The sequence below is a fragment of the Coregonus lavaretus genome (genome assembly GCF_964263955.1).
Source record: "Coregonus lavaretus genome assembly, chromosome: 37".
Taxonomy (NCBI): Eukaryota; Metazoa; Chordata; class Actinopteri; order Salmoniformes; family Salmonidae; genus Coregonus; species Coregonus lavaretus.
In genome coordinates this window covers 31,046,320-31,068,901 of record NC_140024.1, presented here as the reverse complement: position 1 = coordinate 31,068,901, position 22,582 = coordinate 31,046,320, and the positions used below count along the sequence as shown (strand labels likewise).

Sequence of the window (22,582 nt, the reverse complement as noted above, 5' to 3'; positions counted from 1 at the left end):
TACCATAAGCCGATTTTAGAGAATTTGGCAGTACGTCCAATCGGCCACAACCACAGACCACATGTATGGTGTCATGTGGGCAAGCGGTTTGCTGATGTCAACGTTGTGAACAGAGTGCCCCTTGGTGGCAGTGGGGTTATGGTATGGCCAGGCATAAGCTATGGGCAACGATCACGATTGAATTTTATCGATGGCAATTTGAATGCAGAGATACCGTGACGAGATCCTGAGGCCCACTGTCGTGGCATTCATCCACCGGCATCACCTCATGTTTCAGCATTATAATGCACGGCCCCGTGTCACAAGAATCTGTACACAATCCCTGGAAGCTGAACATGTCCCAGTTACTCCATGCCCTGCATACTCACCAGACATGTCACCCATTGAGCATGTTTGGCATGCTCTGGATCAACGTGTACGACAGCATGTTCCAGTTCCCACCAATATCCAGCAACTTCGCCTAGCCATTGAAGAGGAGTGGGACAACAATCCACAGGCCACAATCAACAGCATCATCAACTCTATGCGAAGGAGATGTGTTGCGCTGCATGAGGCAAATGGTGGTCACACCAAATGCTAACTGGTTTTCTGATCCACGCCCTTCCTTTGTTTTTTGTTTAAGGTAACTGTGACCAACAGCTGCATATATGTATTCCCAGTCATGTGAAATCCATAGATTATGGCCTAATTAGTTTATTTCAATTGACCGATTTCCTTATATGAACGGTAACTCAGTAAAATCTTTGAAATTGTTGCAAGTTGCGTTTATATATTTTTTCTGTATAAATGGGTTAGTTAATGTCACGAAAACGATGTGCGCACTTCCATGGGGCAGAAGTCAGCATGTTGTTGTGATTCTGGATAGCCAGATTGCTAGCAAGAATGACAAGAAACTGCCATGTTGGGAATCGTAAGTGGCTCGTTTCAGCTTCTTTTATCTTTTTATTTTATTCATTTTGTATTATTATTATTGAATATTAAAACATACAATCTACCTGCAGTGAAACCGCTCAACATTTACATTACATTCAATCATCTAGCAGACTCCCATCCAAAGCGACCCACAGGAGCAACCAGGGTCAAGCGTCCCGCCCAAGGGCACGTCGACAGATCTCCCACCAAGTCAAATCGGGGACCCGAACCAGCGACCTTTCGGCTACCAGCCCAAGCTACCAACCGCCAGGCCACCGACCAACCAAGATCCCCCCACAGTTCCTCGAGAGCTGCCCCTCAACCATCCGAGGCTTTTTCAGCCATTCCTGAACCTGAGACCAGAAACTGGCTACCTGAGGGCAAAACCAGAACAAATGGTCTATTGATTCTGTATCCTCACAACAAAATCTGCAGAGCTGCGATGATTGTATGCCCCAATTATTCAACATTTTGTTGGTGGCAAGAATTCTGGACAATAATTTTAGCTGAAAAGCACAAAGTCTTGTTTTATTTATAAACTCATACACCCACAAATCTCTTCCCAGCTATTTTGCAATCTGTATGGCACAGCTGTCAACATCCTGGTCCTCAAATGAAACTAGTATACTTTTCTATTTATGCTATTTCTGTTCCTCTGCCAGTTTTTATCCATTATATTGGGCAGACAGACCAGTTCCATACCTCCGGGCAGACAGACCAGTTCCCTACCTCCTCCCATTGCCACCTGCCTCCTCCATTTTTGGGGTAATGCTGTAATCAATTGGTTGTAATCTTGGATTGAGCAGACCTTCCCATACAATTCCAATAGCTCCATGAAACTGTACCATTCCAATTGAAAATATCATTTAAAAACAAAATACCCTTTTCAAACATATTATGTGGAAAATTATCACTATACTTTATTAAAAATCAAAGTTCTTCCAGAGTTTTTGTAGAATCAAGATAGACTTTTATTACACAAAGTAACGTAAGCCGAGATGATCTGGAGAGCACCTCTCCTCTCTCTCTCCGCTCTCCGTTTATATAGTCATGTTCACACACATCCTAGTTTAAAGCCCCTCTTCAGTTTCCCGCTCTCTACCGCTCCGCCCACTCCCTTCGTCTATGATAGCGGCTACATTTGACTGTCATTCAGTTTAGAAACAATATTATTACAATCAATCACACCTTTATCATGCAAAAACACTCATGTTCAGTTAAAACTCTGTTCAACCCCGGCTCTCCCGAGCTTGACCTGAAGATTGATTGTTGGACATGACAGGTCCATACTTAATCTTTCAAACATACACAAACCCCACCCCATCATGCTGTAATGAATCAAGAAGATAGCTAAGGAGTGACAAAGGGTTTAGCCTGAACTCTGTTCAACCCTGGCTCGTTCCAGGGATATGCCTAAGGAGAGCCACAGGGCCATAGTCTGGTTGTAGTCACAGATAAGATAGGAAAACTGTAAAATTTGACCCAATGACAGGTCAGATGCCCATTTTACACACACACACACAAACCCAGTGAGAGGAATTCACTAAGTTCTTGCCTAGCAACAGCAATGTACCAATGTTTAATTATGACTCCTTGTACGTCATGTGTGTAATTAACCTTGTTTATCTAATAGTTTACAGAAAAATTACCATCAATTTTCCATAAATACAGGTATTTTATCAACCAGCACATTTGAGTTCAACCATAATATTTTTTGTAATATTTGTTCTATCTTTTCTGGGGGGTGAAATTGAAATTGTAACCAGTTTTGTAATGCTTGTTTGAAACAAGGTTTCATTTTAAATTCATTGAAATTTAGACATGACAATCTGCACAAAGGCAAAAAGGCAATTTTTAAACAATGGATGAGCTTTTCTTAGTAATCTACTTCAGAACCATTTTGGGTTCAAGTACATTTTTTGTATAAGTCAAGCTTTTAGAGAGCGGTTTAGTGCTTTTATATTTAATCATCTCAACCCACCCAGTTCATATTCATTATATAGATCGGCACGCTTTATCTTGTCTGGTTTAGCACCCCAGATAAAGCGAAATATTTTTCGCTCATATGATTTGAAAAACGAATCATCAGGAGTAGGCAAGGCCGTAAGTGAGTAAACTGAGATATGACTAAGGAGTTAATCAGTGTAATTTCTCCATAAATAGACAGGTATTTACCTCTCCATGGTTGCAGGATCTTGACTATTTTTACAATTTTTCTATTGAAATTCATTGTGGAGAGCTCATTTATATATTTTGTGATATGAATACCAAGTATGTCTACTTCACCGTCAGCCCATTTCATAGGTAAACTGCAGGGTAAAGCAAAAGTTGTGTTTTTTAAAGATCCAAAACGTAATACGGTACACTTATTATAATTAGGTTTTAGTCCAGAGAGGGCAGAAAAGTTATCTAGATCTTCAATGAGACATTGCAGGGATCTAGCTTGCGGATTTAATATAAAACTTGAGTCATCGGCATACATGGACACCTTTATTTTTAAGCCTTGGATTTCTAATCCTCTAATGTTGTTATTTGATCTGATTTTAATAGCTAGCATTTCGATGGCAATAACGAATAGATATGGTGACAGCGGACACCCTTGATTAACTCCTCTTGACAGTTCAAAACTCTCTGAGAAGTAGCCACTATTTACTATTTTACACCTGGGGTTGCTATACATTATTTTTACCCATTGATAAGAGACTCACCGAGATTTTAAAAAATCCAGGTATTTATATATAAAATCCAGTCTTACTTTATCAAAGACCTTTTCAAAATCCGCTATGAATACCTTCTTAGATGTTTCATGTTGTTCTATTATTTCTAGTAGTTGCCGTATATTATCTCCAATGTTTCGTCCATGTAAAAAACCTGTGATCAGGATGAACAATACCTGGTAAAACCTTTAATTCTGAGTGCGATTCATTTCGCTAGTATTTTTGAATCACAACATTGAAGTGTAAGAGGCCTCCAGTTTTTGGATAGACTGGATCTTTATATTTGCCATCTGGGTCTTGTTTTAATAATAGTGAAATCAGACCTTCCTGCTGAGTACATGACAGTAGTTAAAAGTAGTTAAAACAAGCTAATAATGGAGCTTTGAGTATATCAAACTACCGGGATGCCATCAAGCCCTGGGGGTTTCTCCAGACTGAAAGGATTTAATAGCCTCAACAAGTTATTCCTCTGTAATTTGGCCTTAACACTGATCTTATTGTGCATTGGTTAATTTTCAATTATTTGTTATTATTTGGAAATAATTCCTTACAGTAATCGTCATTCAGAGGGTGAGGATGAGACGGAAAAGAAAATATCTGCTTAAAATATTTAGCTTTTAAAATATAATTAGGAGAATCATGGATGACTCCTGTTATGATTTAACTGGATAGAACCCAAATGCAGACAAGTACACCAAGCCAGAGAAGGTTTAACAGGTTTATTTACAATGTTCAATAGTCCAGGTTTCCAATAATAGGGGAAGAGCAAGTCCAGGTTACAGTCAATCAATCAATTTTATTTTATATAGCCCTTCTTACATCAGCTAATATCTCGAAGTGCTGTACAGAAACCCAGCCTAAAACCCCAAACAGCTAGTAATGCAGGTGTAGAAGCACAGGGAGGGTAACAGATCCAGGTCAGGGCAGGTGTGGTACCGTAATGGCCTAGTGTCCGTGGTGTGTCCAAAAGAGAGGTCCGGTAGTGGAGAGCAGGATGGTGGTGGCAGGAGTGAAGCGGAGGCAGGAGTCAGGTTCCTAATATCTGTGGCACAGGAGAAAAAGTAAATAGAACAGACCAAAAACACAAAAATAAACAGGTTGAGTCGGCAGCGAGACTAACATGGTCGTCTTGACTATGATCTGACGATGAGTGGTAAGTTTGACCAGGTCTTAAAGGCTGAGGTGATTATGGTGAATGAGCTGCAGCTGGAACCCTGACTCCCGCACACCAGACTTCACTCCTGCAATCAAGGACAGACAGAGGGGAGGGAGCGAGCTACCTAGCAGCAGTAGGCCTAACAGTACCCCCCCCTCTACGGACGCCACCTGGCGGCCGACGGGGTTTATCGGGATGTAACCTATGAAACTCTCGGATCAGAGCAGGATCCACAATGAAGCTCCTGGGCACCCAGGAACGTTCCTCAGGACCATAACCCTCCCAATCCACCAGGTACTGGAAACCACGACCCCGGCGGCGAACATCCAGAAGTTGCCGGACAGTGTAGACCGGACCCCCACCCACGCTCCTGGGCGGAGGAGGGGGACGAGAGGGCGGGCACAGAGGGCTAACCGACACAGGCTTAATCTGGGAAACATGAAAGGTGGAATGAACCCGTAGGGAGGCAGGAAGCTGTAGCTTAACCGCGCAGGGGTTAACAATAGACAGTATCTTGAACGGTCCTATAAAACGAGGCGCCATCTTCTTAGACTCCACCTTCAATGGAAGGTCCCGTGACTTCAGCCATACCTCTTGACCAGGAGAGTAACCGGGAGCCTGGGACCGGTGACGGTTGGCTTGCCTCTGCATATACGCCGAAGCTCGGGACAGAGCTACCCTGGCCTTCCTCCAGACCTTGAAGCAGCGGCGCATGTGGGACTGCACCGAGGGTACCGCCAGTTCCCTCTCTTGAGAAGGGAACAGGGGAGGTTGATAACCCAGAGCACACAGAAAAGGAGACAAACCAGAGGAAGCATTAGTCAAGGTGTTATGAGCATACTCCACCCAGGGGAGCATGGAGCTCCATGACCCAGGGTTAGACCCTGTGACACAGCGAAGAGCGGTCTCCATCTCCTGGTTCGCTCTCTCGGCTTGCCCGTTGGTCTGGGGGTGATATCCAGAGGACAGGCTGGATGTAATGCCCAAAGCTTTACAGAAAGCTTTCCACACCTGGGAGACAAACTGGGGACCCCTGTCAGAGACAATATCCGTGGGTAGACCATGAGAGCGGAACACATGTTCAACCAAAATATCAGCCGTCTCTCTGGCAGTGGGCAGTTTAGGTAGGGCCAAAAAATGAGCGAACTTAGAAAAACGATCAGTCACCGTAAGAATGACAGTCTTTCCAGACGAGGGGGGAAGTCCAGTGACAAAATCCATAGCGATATGTGACCAGGGCCGGCTGGGTATAGGTAGAGGTCGTAGATGACCAGCGCTGGCCTGGGTGGAGTTCTTACTTCGTGCACATACCGTACAAGCAGCAATGAAGGCTCGAGTGTCCGCCTCCATCGTGGCCCACCAGAACTTCCGTCGCACAAAGTCAAGGGTCCGCGAAACTCCAGGGTGACAGGTAAGGGGAGACGAGTGAGCCCACTGAAGTACCTGGGAGCGAGCAGACTCAGGGACAAACATCCGGTTAGGAAGACCCCTCCCAGGGTCAGCTTGATGATGTTGAGCCTGTCTAACAATCCCCTCGATGTCACATGTGATGACCGCAATACTGCAGGTAGGAGGCAAAATGGGTTCAGGGTTACTACCAGTATCAACAGCCGAATGAACACGAGACAGAGCGTCAGGCTTGACGTTGCGTGACCCAGGACGGTAAGACAGAGAAAAATTGAATCTCCCAAAAAATAGTGCCCACCTGGCTTGACGGGGGTTGAGCTGCTTCGCTGACTGGAGGTAAGCCAGATTCTTATGATCTGTCCAAACGATGAAGGGTTGTTCCGCCCCCTCCAACCAATGTCGCCACTCCTCGAGAGCCAGCTTAACGGCGAGCAGTTCACGATTGCCAACATCATAATTCCTCTCTGCCTGAGAAAGTTTCCTTGAGAGAAAAGCACAGGGATGCAGTTTGTTATCTTCAGGAGAACGTTGTGACAACACCGCACCTACCCCAGTGTCGGATGCATCCACCTCCACGACAAACTGGCGGTCGGGGTCCGGCTGCATCAGAATGGGAGCCGAGGCGAAGCGATGTTTCAGTTCTTCTAACGCTGATTCGGCCCCTTCATTCCAAGCGAACGGTCGTGAGATGGAGGTGAGAGCGGTGAGTGGTGCCGCAATGCGGCTGTAGTCCTTGATGAACCTCCTATAGAAGTTCGCAAACCCCAGGAATCGTTGAAGTTGTTTGCGGGTAGAGGGGGCTGGCCAGTCCGTGACAGCAGAGATCTTAGCTGGGTCCATCCGCAACTCCCCCTGAGCTATGATGTAACCCAAAAAAGAGGTCTCAGACACATGAAATTCACACTTCTCCATCTTCACAAACAGTTTGTTCTCCAACAACCTTTGCAACACCTGGCGCACATGCAGTTCATGTTCCTGGGAGGACTCTGAGAAAATCAAGATATCATCCAGATAGACAAAAACAAACCGATTCAACATGTCCCGAAGGACATCATTGACTAGTGCCTGAAAAACAGCAGGGGCATTGGACAACCCAAAAGGCATAACCAGATACTCAAAATGTCCCAAGGGTGTGTTGAAGGCAGTCTTCCATTCATCACCCTTACGAATGCGCACCAGGTGATACGCATTTCGTAGATCCAGTTTCGTAAAGATGGTAGCACCATGAAGGAGGGGAAAAGCAGAATTAATCAAAGGCAGAGAATACTTGTTCTTAATGGTGATGTTGTTAAGTCCACGGTAATCAATACAGGGTCTGAGGGTCTTATACTTCTTAGCAACAAAAAAGAATCCCGCTCCTACAGGTGACGAGGAAGGACGCATAATACCTGCCGCCAAGGAGTCCCGAATGTAGTTCTCCATAGCCTCCGTCTCCGGCCGGGAGAGATTGTACAGGCGACTGCTGGGGAGCGGGGCTCCTGGCTGGAGGTCAATGGCGCAGTCGTAAGGCCGGTGAGGAGGAAGAGAAGTAGCTCTGTGTTTGCAGAAAACGGATGCCAGGTCATGATACACGTCAGGAACAGCAGAAAGATCAATGGACTCCAGTGGAGGTTGAGGCACAGTACTGGCAGGAGTCTGAGCAGAACACAAACAATTCACATGACAAAATGTGCTCCATGAAACAATTCTACCTGTCACCCAATCAATGTGTGGATTGTGTCTTATGAGCCAGGGGATACCAAGGACCAGGGGGGTCTGTGGGCAGTCGATAATATGGAATTGAATGTTCTCCTGATGATTTCCCGACACTCTAAGACAAACAGGAACAGTCTGATGGGTAATACGGGTCAACAATTGTCCATTTAGACCCTTAGCCTGCAGCGGACAGTCCATAGGAACAGTCTCCAAATCCATTTGTTGAGCCCACTCTCTATCCAAAAAGCTTTCGTCGGCACCAGAGTCAATCAGCGCACTAACCGAGAAATTCTGGGACTGCCACTGGAGGGATGCCTGGAGCAGAATGCGGGGAGAAGAGGAAGAATCCGCTGCTTGGCTCACCAAAACTTCTCCCATTAATGATGAGCCAGCCCTTTTCCCGGACGAACTGGGCAGGAAGGAACGAAATGACCAGCTTCTCCACAATACAGGCAGACCCGAGCCTGAATACGACGTGCACGCTCCTCTGAGGACAACCGTGCACGACCCACCTCCATGGCTTCGGGTTCAGTGCTCCTCGTATCGCCTCGGGAAGACACGGCTTTCTCCGTAGGGAAGATGCGGGGAGGAGTTTGTTGATGACAGACAGGTTGCTTGAAACTAACACTCCTCTCCCGGCGGCGCTCCCGAATCCGATTATCCAACCTGATGGTGAGTGAAATAAGATTATCCAGCGTAGGCGATTCATCATATGACACCAATTCATCTTTTAAAGTCTCAGACAAAGCATTGATGAACACTCCTTGTAATGCCTCGTCATTCCAACCACTCACTGCTGCTGAAGTCCGAAACTCCACTGCCATCTCCGCCACACTGCGAACCCCCTGCCGAAGAGAAAACAACCGTTTCGCAGCCTCCTTGCCTCGTACGGAGTGGTCAAAAACCTTCCTCATCTCAGTGGTGAAGGCAACGTAAGCGTTGCAAATGTCCGACTGACTCTCCCAGACCGCGGATCCCCAGGCACGAGCGGAACCGCTAGTAGAGTTGATAAGGTAGGCAATACGGGCTCTTTCTGAGGCGTAGGTGAGGGGCTGTTGTTCAAACACTAACGAGCATTGAGTCAAAAAATCGCCACAGGTTCCCGTCATAGCGCTCTGGAGCAGGAACAAAAGGCTCTCTGATCTGGCCTGAAGGGGTAGTAAGGGCAGACACTTGATTGGTGAGTAATTGAACCTGATTAAGCAGCACCTGACTGTCCTCAGCAATCGTCTTAAACAGGGTATCATGTTGGCCAAGTAAAATGCCCTGATTGGCTATGGCAGTCCAAATTTGAGTGCACTCTGGGGTGGTATCCGAGCTACTGTCTGCTGGGTTCATGTTGGTCAGATCATACTGTTATGATTTAACTGGATAGAACCCAAATGCAGACAAGTACACCAAGCCAGAGAAGGTTTAACAGGTTTATTTACAATGTTCAATAGTCCAGGTTTCCAATAATAGGGGAAGAGCAAGTCCAGGTTACAGGGAGGGTAACAGATCCAGGTCAGGGCAGGTGTGGTACCGTAATGGCCTAGTGTCCGTGGTGTGTCCAAAAGAGAGGTCCGGTAGTGGAGAGCAGGATGGTGGTGGCAGGAGTGAAGCGGAGGCAGGAGTCAGGTTCCTAATATCTGTGGCACAGGAGAAAAAGTAAATAGAACAGACCAAAAACACAAAGAGCAAAAATAAACAGGTTGAGTCGGCATCGAGACTAACATGGTCGTCTTGACTATGATCTGACGATGAGTGGTAAGTTTGACCAGGTCTTAAAGGCTGAGGTGATTATGGTGAATGAGCTGCAGCTGGAACCCTGACTCCCGCACACCAGACTTCACTCCTGCAATCAAGGACAGACAGAGGGGAGGGAGAGAGCAGAGAGAGAGCTACCTAGCAGCAGTAGGCCTAACAGACTCCGTCTTTAGTAACGAGTTTCTGCAGATCCTTTTTGGTAGGGTTCCTGTGTAGGGAGATTTAGGAAGAATTTGGTGCATTTTTCTCCATATTCCATCCAGTTTGCTTTATTTTTGTAATATATTATATTAGATCGTTCTTGAATAAGTTCCTCCAGTTATTTTTGTTTTTCCTCTAGCTTGTTTCATCTTGTTTTTTTATACCATGTCTTGTTTTAAGGTGATTTGACTGGTTTCATGTCAATGCTAATTATGGCAAAACATTTGCTAGCTAGCTAACCAACAACTGTAACGATGTATTTGAGAGACAAGTGCTCATTGTGCTCATTGTTGCTAAACAACCAACCCGTCTAGAACTTAGAAATGCCTCATGAGCTTAGTTCAACTGTCTTACCCCATCAGAACCAATCATATAAGCTTGGTTTACTCCATTGTTTGTAAACAAAGTAAATGTAAACCAAACACTGTATAGCCTCAAAACATGGTTAAAACTACTATTTTGATATCATGGATGGTGAGTCCTTGCATCCATAGCTCTGTCTATGAATTTGAGAGTGGTTACATTTCTCCAGCCCCATCCCTCAGCTTTTCACCAAACAGGGGTGGGAGGAAACGCTTTGTTATTATTTCTACTGCTGATTGCCACTTTAAGGAAACAAAATACATAATTAAATACTAAATACCCTGAAGATTTTTTCAGCAATTCACTTATGCTTGGCTCTTTAACACCATTACTCTTTAAATCTGATAATCTCTCCCTTTCTCTCCCATATTGCTGGCACTGAAATAATACATATTCCACAGTCTCCATCTCCTACTGACAGTGAAAACACCTCCCAGTCAGATGTTCTAATGTACTGTTGAGCCTTGTGATTACACTTCCTCCCTTCTCTCTGGACCTGAGGACCTCCCTGCCCCCACCTTTTATTACACTTCCTCCCTTCTCTCTGGACCTGAGGACCTCCCTGCCTCCACATTTTATTACACTTCCTCCCTTCTCTCTGGACCTGAGGACCTCCCTGCCCCCACCTTTTATTACACTTCCTCCCTTCTCTCTGGACCTGAGGACCTCCCTGCCTCCACCTTTTCCTGGATCTTATACAGTCTTCCCTTTCCCCCACAACTCTTGCCATTTGTTTTTGACCACTATTCTTATTAACCCCTTGGTTTTTGCTTTACTGATTTGACAATTCCATTTCAACACTAGGATATTTGAGCACCTGCTTGGCAAGAACACCCACCTCCTCATTCCCCTATACTCCCACATGAGCTGGTACCCAGAAGAACCTCACAAATACCCCCATCTGTCTCACCCTAAACAGGCACTGCAAAATCTCAGACAATACATCTTGTCTGCTCCGTGACACAAATGAATTTAAGATCATCAGTGCAGCACATACAGTGGGGGAAAAAAGTATTTAGTCAGCCACCAATTGTGCAAGTTCTCCCACTTAAAAAGATGAGAGAGGCCTGTAATTTTCATCATAGGTACACGTCAACTATGACGGACAAAATGAGGAAAAAAAATCCAGAAAATCACATTGTAGGATTTTTAATGAATTTATTTGCAAATTATGGTGGAAAATAAGTATTTGGTCAATAACAAAAGTTTCTCAATACTTTGTTATATACCCTTTGTTGGCAATGACACAGGTCAAACGTTTTCTGTAAGTCTTCACAAGGTTTTCACACACTGTTGCTGGTATTTTGGCCCATTCCTCCATGCAGATCTCCTCTAGAGCAGTGATGTTTTGGGGCTGTCGCTGGGCAACACGGACTTTCAACTCCCTCCAAAGATTTTCTATGGGGTTGAGATCTGGAGACTCCAGGACCTTGAAATGCTTCTTACGAAGCCACTCCTTCGTTGCCCGGGCGGTGTGTTTGGGATCATTGTCATGCTGAAAGACCCAGCCACGTTTCATCTTCAATGCCCTTGCTGATGGAAGGAGGTTTTCACTCAAAATCTCACGATACATGGCCCCATTCATTCTTTCCTTTACACGGATCAGTCGTCCTGGTCCCTTTGCAGAAAAACAGCCCCAAAGTATGATGTTTTCACTCCCATGCTTCACAGTAGGTATGGTGTTCTTTGGATACAACTCAGCATTCTTTGTCCTCCAAACACGACGAGTTGAGTTTTTACCAAAAAGTTATATTTTGGTTTCATCTGACCATATGACATTCTCCCAATCCTCTTCTGGATGCACTCTAGCAAACTTCAGACGGGCCTGGACATGTACTGGCTTAAGCAGGGGGACACGTCTAGCACTGCAGGATTTGAATCCCTGGCGGCGTAGTGTGTTACTGATGGTAGGCTTTGTTACTTTGGTCCCAGCTCTCTGCAGGTCATTCACTAGGTCCGCCCGTGTGGTTCTGGGATTTTTGCTCACCGTTCTTGTGATCATTTTGACCCCACGGGGTGAGATCTTGCGTGGAGCCCCAGATCGAGGGAGATTATCAGTGGTCTTGTATGTCTTCCATTTCCTAATAATTGCTCCCACAGTTGATTTCTTCAAACCAAGCTGCTTACCTATTGCAGATTCAGTCTTCCCAGCCTGGTGCAGGTCTACAATTTTGTTTCTGGTGTCCTTTGACAGCTCTTTGGTCTTGGCCATAGTGGAGTTTGGAGTGTGACTGTTTGAGGTTGTGGACAGGTGTCTTTTATACTGATAACAAGTTCAAACGGGTGCCATTAATACAGGTAACGAGTGGAGGACAGAGGAGCCTCTTAAAGAAGAAGTTACAGGTCTGTGAGAGCCAGAAATCTTGCTTGTTTGTAGGTGACCAAATACTTATTTTCCACCATAATTTGCAAATAAATTCATTAAAGCTCCTACAATGTGATTTTCTGGATTTTCTTTTCTCAATTTGTCTGTCATAGTTGACGTGTACCTATGATGAAAATTACAGGCCTCTCTCATCTTTTTAAGTGGGAGAACTTGCACAATTGGTGGCTGACTAAATACTTTTTTTCCCCACTGTAAGTCAGAGCAGATGACTACCGTGTCTGGCCTCACCTGCTCCACCCACTCTGCAGCCAATAGTATGGCCAACAACTCCATTGTGTATAAGGATAAATTATCAATTGCTCTTCTCATCACTGCCACCTTAAACTCAGGAACACTAAAAGCTGCACCTGTCCTCCCTGTTTTAGGGTCCTTAGATCCATTAGTAAATATATTCAAGACAGCATAGTACTGAGTTCTTAAATGTTCACTAACAATATCTACTGGATCCACTCCTACCTCACCTGCTCTTACCCTCTCATGCAACCCTAGGTCTATCATTGGCTGAGGGAGCAACCACGATGGGACGCTTTCTTCTTCTTTGTAGTATTGGAGCCAAATAGCGCAATGTCGCCACCTAACACACTGGAGGCAACAGTGCAGCTTTTTATTTTTACTGGACTTCCTGGGGGGTTCCACTAGATTCCATAATCAAAAAATTGGCTATATTGTAAAAATTAATTTAAGGTTAGGGATAGGCATAAGGTTAGCAGTGTGGTCAGGGTTGCATTTAGAAATAGGCAGGGTTTTGCCATAATTATGACTTTGTGGCTATGGAAGCTAGTGATGACTCCAGCCAGAACGAATCTCTGGTAAACCCAAAGGTGGTTTAAGAGAAAGCAATTGCAAAACACAGGCAAACGATCAAGCAAATGAGGGTTCTGGCAGGTCTGTTATGGTGTGGGGTGCAATTTCCTGGCAAGGTTTAGGTCCACTCAACCCCTTAGAGGGCAAGGTAAACGGCAATAACACAGCCATTCTGAGTGACCACCTTCAACCCATGGTGAATCATTTCTATTCTGATGGGAGTGGTCTCTTCCAGGATGACAATGCGCTAGCCACAGTGCACAGGGGTTTGATGAGCATGAAAACTATGTAAACCATATGCCATGGCCGTCTGTCACCAGTTCTCAACCCCAATTGAACACTTATGGGAGATTCTGGAGCGGTGCCTGAGACAGCATTTTCCACCACCATCAACAAAACACCAAATTATGGCATTTCTTGTGGAAGAATGATGTTGCATCCCTCCAATAGAGTTCCAGACACTTGTAGAATCCATGCCAAGGTGCATTTAAGCTGTGCTGGCGGCTCTTCGTGGCCCAACGCCTATTAAAACACTATGTTGGTGTTTCTTTTATTTTGGCAGTTACCTGTAATTCCTCCATAATCTCTGATGTTGTCTCCCTGCCTTTCTTTCTCGTGCGATTTGGGGACGGCAGGTGTGGTGATACTGATGGTTTGTCGGCACTGGTGGTTCGTTTACATAGCAGGTTAGGATAACTAACGTGGCAGGTTAGGAGAACTAACGTGGCAGGCTAGGAGAACTAACGTGGCAGGCTAGGAGAACTAACGTGGCAGGTTAGGATAACTAACGTGGCAGGCTAGGAGAATGAGGTTAAGGTTAGGAAAAGGGTAAGGCATAGCTAAAATACTGCAGTTGTCAACAACTTATCCCCGGTGCGACAACTAGATGGAGCTGTAATGGTAGTCATAATAATAATATGCCATTTAGCAGACGCTTTTATCCAAAGCGACTTACAGTCATGTGTGCATAACATTTTAACGTATGGGTGGTCCCGGGGATCGAACCCACTACCCTGGCGTTACAAGCGCCATGCTCTACCAATTGAGCTACAGAGGACAAACCATCAGCATCATGCAGCATTACCGCCACCTACCATACCTAACCCAGGGACCCCCCCCCCCCACCTACCATACCTAACCCAGGGACCCCCCCCCCCCCCACCTACCATACCTAACCCAGGGACCCCCCCCCCCCACCTACCATACCTAACCCAGGGACCCCCCCCCCCCCCCCCCCACCTACCATACCTAACCCAGGGACCCCCCCTATGCCTATGTCACACACTCCAGTAAGTGTAATTGTCTCCAATGAGTGTAATTTGCTCAATATTAGGAGTTGCAAAATAAAGTTGATGTCATTCAAAAGATATTCTCATTTTTCTACATTAGGTATGTCATAAAAAAATAGTTTATTCTGTTGTTGCCAGCGATATTCATAACATTGAAAAATGGGAAAAATATTTGTTTAACTTAAAAAAAATAAAAAAATATTCATGGAGTACCTCAACCCCTAGGTTGAATACCCTTGAGCTAACCCATCAAATCACATTTAGTCAGTGCATAGAAGACATGTTATCTAATATACTGTGTGTGTGTGTGTGTGTGTGTGTGTGTGTGTGTGTGTGTACATATATATATATACATAACATAGCCAGAAAACTATCTGGAAACCACAAAAACTAGTAGTTTAATGTAAACATAAAGAACATTTAGTATTACATTTTTTTTTTTTTTAAGCAACAAAAGTTGCAGGTTATAACCAAAAATATTATCGTGATTCAAGCATTGCAATAGAAAAAAAGTAGTCCCATATTTTGCATTCAAGCAGGTTGATTATAACTAGAAGTTATTTTCAACTGCCGTTTCATGCCAGCATGATAGCTGTACTGTTCGTTTATGGTTGACCTCGGTACTTAGTCGTTGGTATTCACAAAACAAGTTCAAAGTACGTGAATGCATGCAACTCGTTGCACCGAGTTTACAAGTCGTATTTCCGAACACTCCGAGAGGTTGAGAACAAGGCATTACATCCAACAAAGCTGTGGCCTCCAGGGACACAATGCTTTATGGGTGATGCAGTCCCTCTTCACAAATCAGTCTGTTTCCTGTGACCTCACTTCTACTGTGTCTGGTGAAGTCTGTTCTGGTTAAGATCCAGGTCAATCATCCCATGGTGTGGAGTTGAAAGACAACCAGTATCTCCCTCTAGTATGGAAAGCAGGAAATCTGTTAAAGAAATAAGTAGCAAAACTAAAGATTTGATCACAGTGACAAACATGTTCCTACAAAAAACTGGAATAATTAGTTATACTTGTCAATAACCTACAATCTATTTATTGCCTGTTGAATGTTAAGACAAATGTTAGAGACATTTACAGTATGTGCTTGATGTTATTCTCCCTAGTGATATGACTCCATACTCATGTCATGATGTCCACCCAAAGGGTGTTTGAAATATATTCTGTTTCAAAATGATGAGCTCACGTTATCTTGACTGAGAAGGCTCCTCAAGTGTTGCTGTCCTGGAACACACCACTGCTCCTGTAGATGGCGCCCTTCTCCTCCACTAGATGGGGAATTACAGTAATTTATACAATGGGTGGTTTGGAATTCTCATTGTTAGAGCCTATCCTGCCCATGATATATTTAAGCAAAAATGCCTGAGAACCCGTGCCAAGGGCCCGGGATACAGCCCTTGGAGGGAGATGTCACACGATAATTCACAGGTTCTCAGGCTTTATTGCTTTTATAAAACAGTTGCCAACATATTTATAAAAACACGAATGACATTTTATAATTAAAAACATTATTTTAAGGAGTAAATTCGTTTTTGCATTCTGAAGTTGCTACCCAAGCGGGCTGGTCGTTAGTTCTTTTCTCATTCTATTCATTCGACGTTGCTATGCTAAACAAATCATTGGCATGTAGCGAGCTAGCAGAGATTCAATGATGCTGACAGACAAGAACTTCCATAAATAATGATCTAATAAATATCAAATAGGCGTACATAGGCTGCACTGCGCTAGTTAATGAATTAATGGACTTCTGAGTTTTTACGGTTTCCATGGTGAATTACAAGTTTCCTGTTCATTCTTGGCCTAGCTAGCCTACAGGCACTGGAGAGATCACCATTTGTAAAATGATACATTGTTGTACAGGTCGTAGTGGCAGACAGGTAGGTTTATACATCCCTCAACTACAACTACTACTACTAGCCTTAGCACCTGTAACTCATCACGGATGATTTTAAAGTTACTTTTGATTTGTTTTATCCACTATTGTTTGAAGAATGGTGCCAACAAGAAGAGGAGGAGGAGGATATGAAAGAAATTAAACAAGAAGAAGAGCAACTGGACCAGGAACCGGAGCCTAGCGTTAACGTTAGACATGCAGAAATCAGTAGAGCTGCTATAGGTGACATAGAAAACGGGAGAAAGTAAGAAGCTAGCTACATCAAGACAAACCAACTGGACAGTGAAGTGCTTTCTGGAACGGCTGTCAGAATAGGGGATAAACATCGATCAGGCAACTTTTTCAAAACCGGAGATGGGGTAATATTCTCCGGAGCACTACGCCACCGCGAGGACTGCAAAAGGAGACCGATATGGAATCAGCAGCGTCGCTGGACTGCGGGCCGGCCTAAACCGCCACTTAAATGAGCCTCCACTGAGCGGTCTTGATGCCTGGTGAGAGATACTGAGTTCCATAGCCGCGGGAAGTAGAGGTGCTGAAGCACCCCCCTGGAAATCAGAATTAAACCAAATATTTTTTTTTTATTCGATTTAAAAAAAATATTATTCCCCCCAAAAAAGTGGTGCACTGGGCCTTTTTTTGTTTGTTTGTACTTTTACCACTTTTTCTCCCCAATTTCGTAATATCCAATTGGTAGTTAGTCTTGTCCCATCGCTGCAACTCCCCTACAGACTCGGGAGAGGCGAAGGTCGAGAGCCAAGCGTCCTCCAAAACACGACCCTGCCAAGCCGCACTGCTTCTTGACACACTGCTCGCTTAACCCGGAATCCAGTCGCACCAATGTGTCGGAGGAAACACCATCCAACTGACGACGAAGTCAGCTTGCAGATGCACAGCCCGCCACAAGGAGCCGCTAGAGCGCGATGGGACAAGGAAATCCTAGTCAGCCAAACCCTCCCCGAACCCGGACGACACTGGGCCAATTGTGCGCCACCTCATGGGTCTCCCGGTCACGGCCGGCTTTGACACAGCCTGGGATCGAAACCAGGGCTGTAGTGACGCCTCAAGCACTGCATAGTGCCTTAGACCGCTGCTCCACTCAGGAGGCCTTGCACTGGGCCTTTTAATTGTCCTGTATTAGCCGACCGAAATAGCTGTCTGCAGCGCCAGCGCGGGCAAAAATATTTGTCCAGCCCCACCCCCGTCGACAAAACATCCTAACAGCTTGGTGCGACAACAAGGCAGTTGTTCCTGAGAAACTGCGCCTAGCTGTACTTGAGACCCTGGCGTTAGTGGCTGTGCTTGAGACCCCAGTGTTGGTGGCTGTGCTTGAGACCCTGGCATTAGTGGCTGTGCTTGAGACCCTGGTGTTAGTGGCTGTGCTTGATACCCTGGCATTAGTGGCTGTGCTTGATACCCCGGCGTTAGTGGCTGTGCTTGATACCCTGGCGTTAGTGGCTGTGCTTGATACCCCGGCGTTAGTGGCTGTGCTTGATACACCGGCGTTCGACAGCTACTTCACTAATTGCACACTGAACGGAAATGTGCGATTCATTGTGTATCATAAATGAATAGCTGTCGATGCTGTGACCATCCCAAAATGTTTTGTCTTTGTGGTTTATATTCTGATCTGATATATTGAGAGGTTACTTCATTACTATGAGGTAACCTACATTACATTAGAGGTAGCCTATTATTTGGCATAGACCTGCGCCGTTTTCAGAATCATGGACAGCGTCCCTAGAAACCAATGTTCTGGAACTTTCAACCAGCGCTTTGGCAGTTTTGTTTTACATGGCATTGAATATGAATAGAACTAACGACCAGAGAACGCCTAAAATTGCACTTGACAACCAGTTAGTGAATGATGCATCACGTTTTTCAGAAAGATGTATGGTTTGGGAATTAATTTAGCTTTTTAATGCTGGTAACCCGTTGCTATGACCACGTCACAGCCATGATAAAAAGGTCATAACACACGGCCTCATGTCTTATCGCTTAAATAAGCAGGGATAAAAAGGGGGAAATAATACGTATTTAATCAATTATTTGACTAATCTGTGTCTAAAAAGAAGATTGACAACAACAAACCTTTAGGGCTTTGAGGTTTTCACTTGTGAAGAGTTGAAACAGTTCAGTCCAACATAGAGAAGGGACAATAACACCATGCAGATTTAGCGACACTGCTGCTGGAAAGACATTAGCATCACCTGTGAAAACCTGTGTATGACGTCATCAGAACAAGCAATTACAATTAGCCTACATTAATTACAAGTTGAAGTTACAAGAAAAAGATGACTGTATAAATGTAAAGGAATTTGATTACCATTATTAGCTACAATAACTAACAGTACACAGATGGGTCATGCACACACTGCATTACCTTCATACATTTGGATCCAGTGAAACTCATCCTGTTGCCTGTGTCCAAGGAACACTGGAATGCCAATGGCACAACCTTTTCAAGAATATCTTCTTTTTTACTTTCAAATCATGGATTAAAGCAGTGTACTTCCTTAGGTCAAATACTGATGAATATAGTCTTGATGAAACTTATTGATCCCCTCCCCAACAAAAAAATGAAAAGATAAAACAGCCTGTCCCAAAAAAGGCTGACAATTTATTTTTAAAGTCCAGTAATAATCAATAATAAAATAAAACAATAACTGCTCCCCTAAGGTCGATGTCCGTGCACCAGCGGAAATATCATTAGCATAGTAAAAAAAATCCCATAAAAATCTGTCTGTTTAAGGTAGAGATGTTTTTTTTTTTGCATTGGATACGTCTCAATCCACCGCATCTGCCCATGTCGCACTTCTGCATCTGCGGTGAAAGGTGACAGCGCTAGAGCGGTGTGTCAGACCATGAGACATCCCGAAAATCGGTCTACTCACAAAATCAACTATTATGAATTATGACCCCTCTATGGAAATATGAGAGACTCACGAACATGTAGGTTGTTTTGCTCTGCTATATGGAAAACAATGCCATATAGCTTAGTAGAACCCACCCCCGGTTTAGACTCTAGTTTATTTTTTTTATGACTTTGTTATTTTGCTGAATTCATTCTTCAGGTTTCAAAATCAGGACCAGGCAAGTGAACGCGAGGCCAAGGGAATCAGCAAAGACTATTCAGACTAAGGAATAGTTAAAGGAACGGCATGACTAAGATAAACTGTGAGGTAGCAAACTAATATAAAGAAGGCAAAAACATACACATGTCAAGGTTGTTGGAACGCTTTGGAAATAGCCTAAACTTCAACAGTTCAACACAAGTGATACTCTTCATTATACTACAGGGTAACTATGTGTCACAAGCACCTACTTCCACAACAAAAACATTTTAGCTACATTCATTAGCGTAATACCACTGTACTCTTCCTAGTTCAGATAACCTAAATGGTCAATAACCATTCAAATATTGCCTTGCTGAATCGTTCAGTCATCATTCTGAATACAAAAGCAAAAGGTGGTAGACCAAAAACATGTTCAGACACCTGTTTTTGAACGGGCTGTCAAGACAATTGTATAACCCAAATATATCAACCATTAAAATGTCTGCACACTTTAGCTTACACAGCTACTGTTTCACAGGAGTTGGAGCTGCTGAATATCTGTTCATCAAAAGACTCTCTGTTCCAACTCATTGTTCATGTCAATATTTGGCCTACAATTATATGAATCCTCAATGGCTTTCCTTCTTCCTTTGTCTACACTATCTGGAGAGCTTTCAACACTGACACTATTTTTGGTGCATCCAAAAAGGACAGCCATTCCCAAGTGTGATTCGTCTTGCACATGCCCATGGCTTCAACTGCAATACTGATTGAATTGGCTTTTGCCTTTTGCAATAGTTCTATGACTTCCAAATCCTTTCTGCATCGATCATTTATCTTTGACACTTGCTGCAGGTCGACCGGCAGCATCTTACAACATACCCTCAGAAAACTAGCCAGGAGTAACTCAACAATCTGAACGGTCAATTGAAAAAAGTCTGGGTGTGTCCACATGGTAAGCCTGTCAAACACAAGGTCCTTGGGTACCTCAATGTCATCAAACAAGTGTACATTTCCTTCAACAAGGTCTCTTCCATCTTCATGCCATTGCTTGAGCTTGGTAACAAGGGTTTGGTATCTTACTTCCATGTCCAACACATTTTCCTTCAAAGTCAAGGCAATCCAGAGAGGATCAATGATTATCTTAGAAATCAGACCCAGAGCTCTGCATCCTGCTTTAAATGGTTGAACTTCCAAACCAGCAGCAACTGCTGCAAGCATACTACTCTCATCTCCATAGTCCCTGGTGAACGCAATTATATCATCATGGATGCTATACACCCCAGCAGCATTATGAAACAGACCGTCAATTCTGTTTCCACTGGATGGAGATAAGGGCACTTCATCAAATTCTCCTTTGCTGGCCAGAAAGGTTGTGAACGGAACAAGATAACCGTCCATTCCCCATCGCTGTTCTTGGACAGCATGATTCACAGTATTCCCCAATCGCACTGTTCCAGACTCCAACTCTGTTGGTCCAACGTCAGGAGAGCTGTGGACTCCTACTTCCTTTTCTCCTAAAATAATATTTTCCCAGAGAAGAAGAGTTGTTTTTGCCTGGTGAGCCAAGCCATCAATCAAATGTAAACCACAAAGGAGCTGATTCACAAGGGACATCATTGTCTTCTCAGCGTGGCTAAAGATATCATATTCCTCAACTATGAGTGGTAGGACATCTGATCTGTATCTAGCAAGGATTGGTTTGAAATTATTATCAGAACCAATCTGAACATTAAAACAGTTTTCTAATTTGGAAAAAATGCATCTCCTTCGCTGTACCTTTTTACATGTTAAGATTTTATGGATATATGTCCAGCAAACGTTTACTTGGTTGTTCTCAGAGTCCGAGGCTTGTTCTATGACCCCAGACTGACGATCAGACTCTTCCTTTATGAAGATGTCAGCAGATCTATTCTCATGGCTGAGTATTGCTGTCTCATCAGCAAACCGGGATGTCTCAGTAAAGACGCTCTCTGTCTTTATACTCTGAGGAACTTGTCTGGCTCTTTCCCATGTGTCTGCCTGCATCTTCCTTGCTATTAAAGTTGATCTTATTTTATTTTCCCTCTTGTAATCCAGTGGCCTTTCTTTTGATACATTTGAAATCCCAGAACGTTTCCAATGAGGCGCCATTGAGAATCTTTCTTTTAGCAATTCACATTCTCCTTTTCTGCCTTTCAATCTCCACCTTCGACTTTTCATTTTCTTTTTGACTGATCTTACGTTGTGAATTATGTTTTCAAGGAGATCTATGTTTTTTGGGAAATCAAGATCAAAATTGTACTGGAGAACAGCATGGACAATCTGCCTGTAGGTTCCACAAACTTCGGCCGCAAACTTTGCCACTTCAAGCATTACACCTCTAGTCAATAAACGGAAGTCAAGTTTTTCTTTTGCCTCACCTTTTGATTTCACATCAAGGTCTAAACCTATTTCCTTACAGAGGGGGTAGAGGTCCGTTGTTTTATCTTCTGTTGCAGATGTCATCAAATATTGGTCCCTTGTAGGTCTGTGTCCTGCTTCCTCATCAGACAGTGATACATCTGTGTCAGTAGAGATGGTCTTCATCTTAACATGCTGAGTTGATATGATGTCCAGATTAGGTTCATCCTTGATACCGATGTTAGTAGGTCCATTCTTGAGGGCAAGTGTTGCTGTTTCAACAGCACTCTGTGGTACATCTGTTTCATTAGACATGGTCTCTTTGACATGATGAGGAGATGCCTGGCTGGCATCAAGGTTAAAGTTCATCAGAGAGACAGTGTTGTGCTGTTGAGCCTTTTCATACTCAACCAACCCATTTTCCTCAAAGGACATTATAGGGACACACTCCTCCTCCTCCTTCCTTATAACCAATTGCTGTATTTCTACATCTTGTTTCAATCTCCGATTAAATGACACAATGTCATTTAAAAGCTTGGAGCCTACATGTGTTTTTGATACAGGA

General features: G+C 44.0%; 1 long non-coding RNA gene across 1 annotated transcript; it reads right to left on the bottom strand.

Moving 5' to 3' along the window:
- Window positions 1-14,778: 14,778 nt before the first annotated feature.
- Window positions 14,779-21,533, bottom strand: LOC311111564. The gene is made up of 4 exons (XR_014610781.1): window positions 18,963-21,533; window positions 18,671-18,799; window positions 15,872-15,953; window positions 14,779-15,613 (listed from the first exon to the last, which is right to left on the bottom strand). It is a non-coding gene; the product is annotated as an uncharacterized lncRNA (long non-coding RNA).
- Between the last annotated feature and the right edge of the window lie 1,049 nt (window positions 21,534-22,582).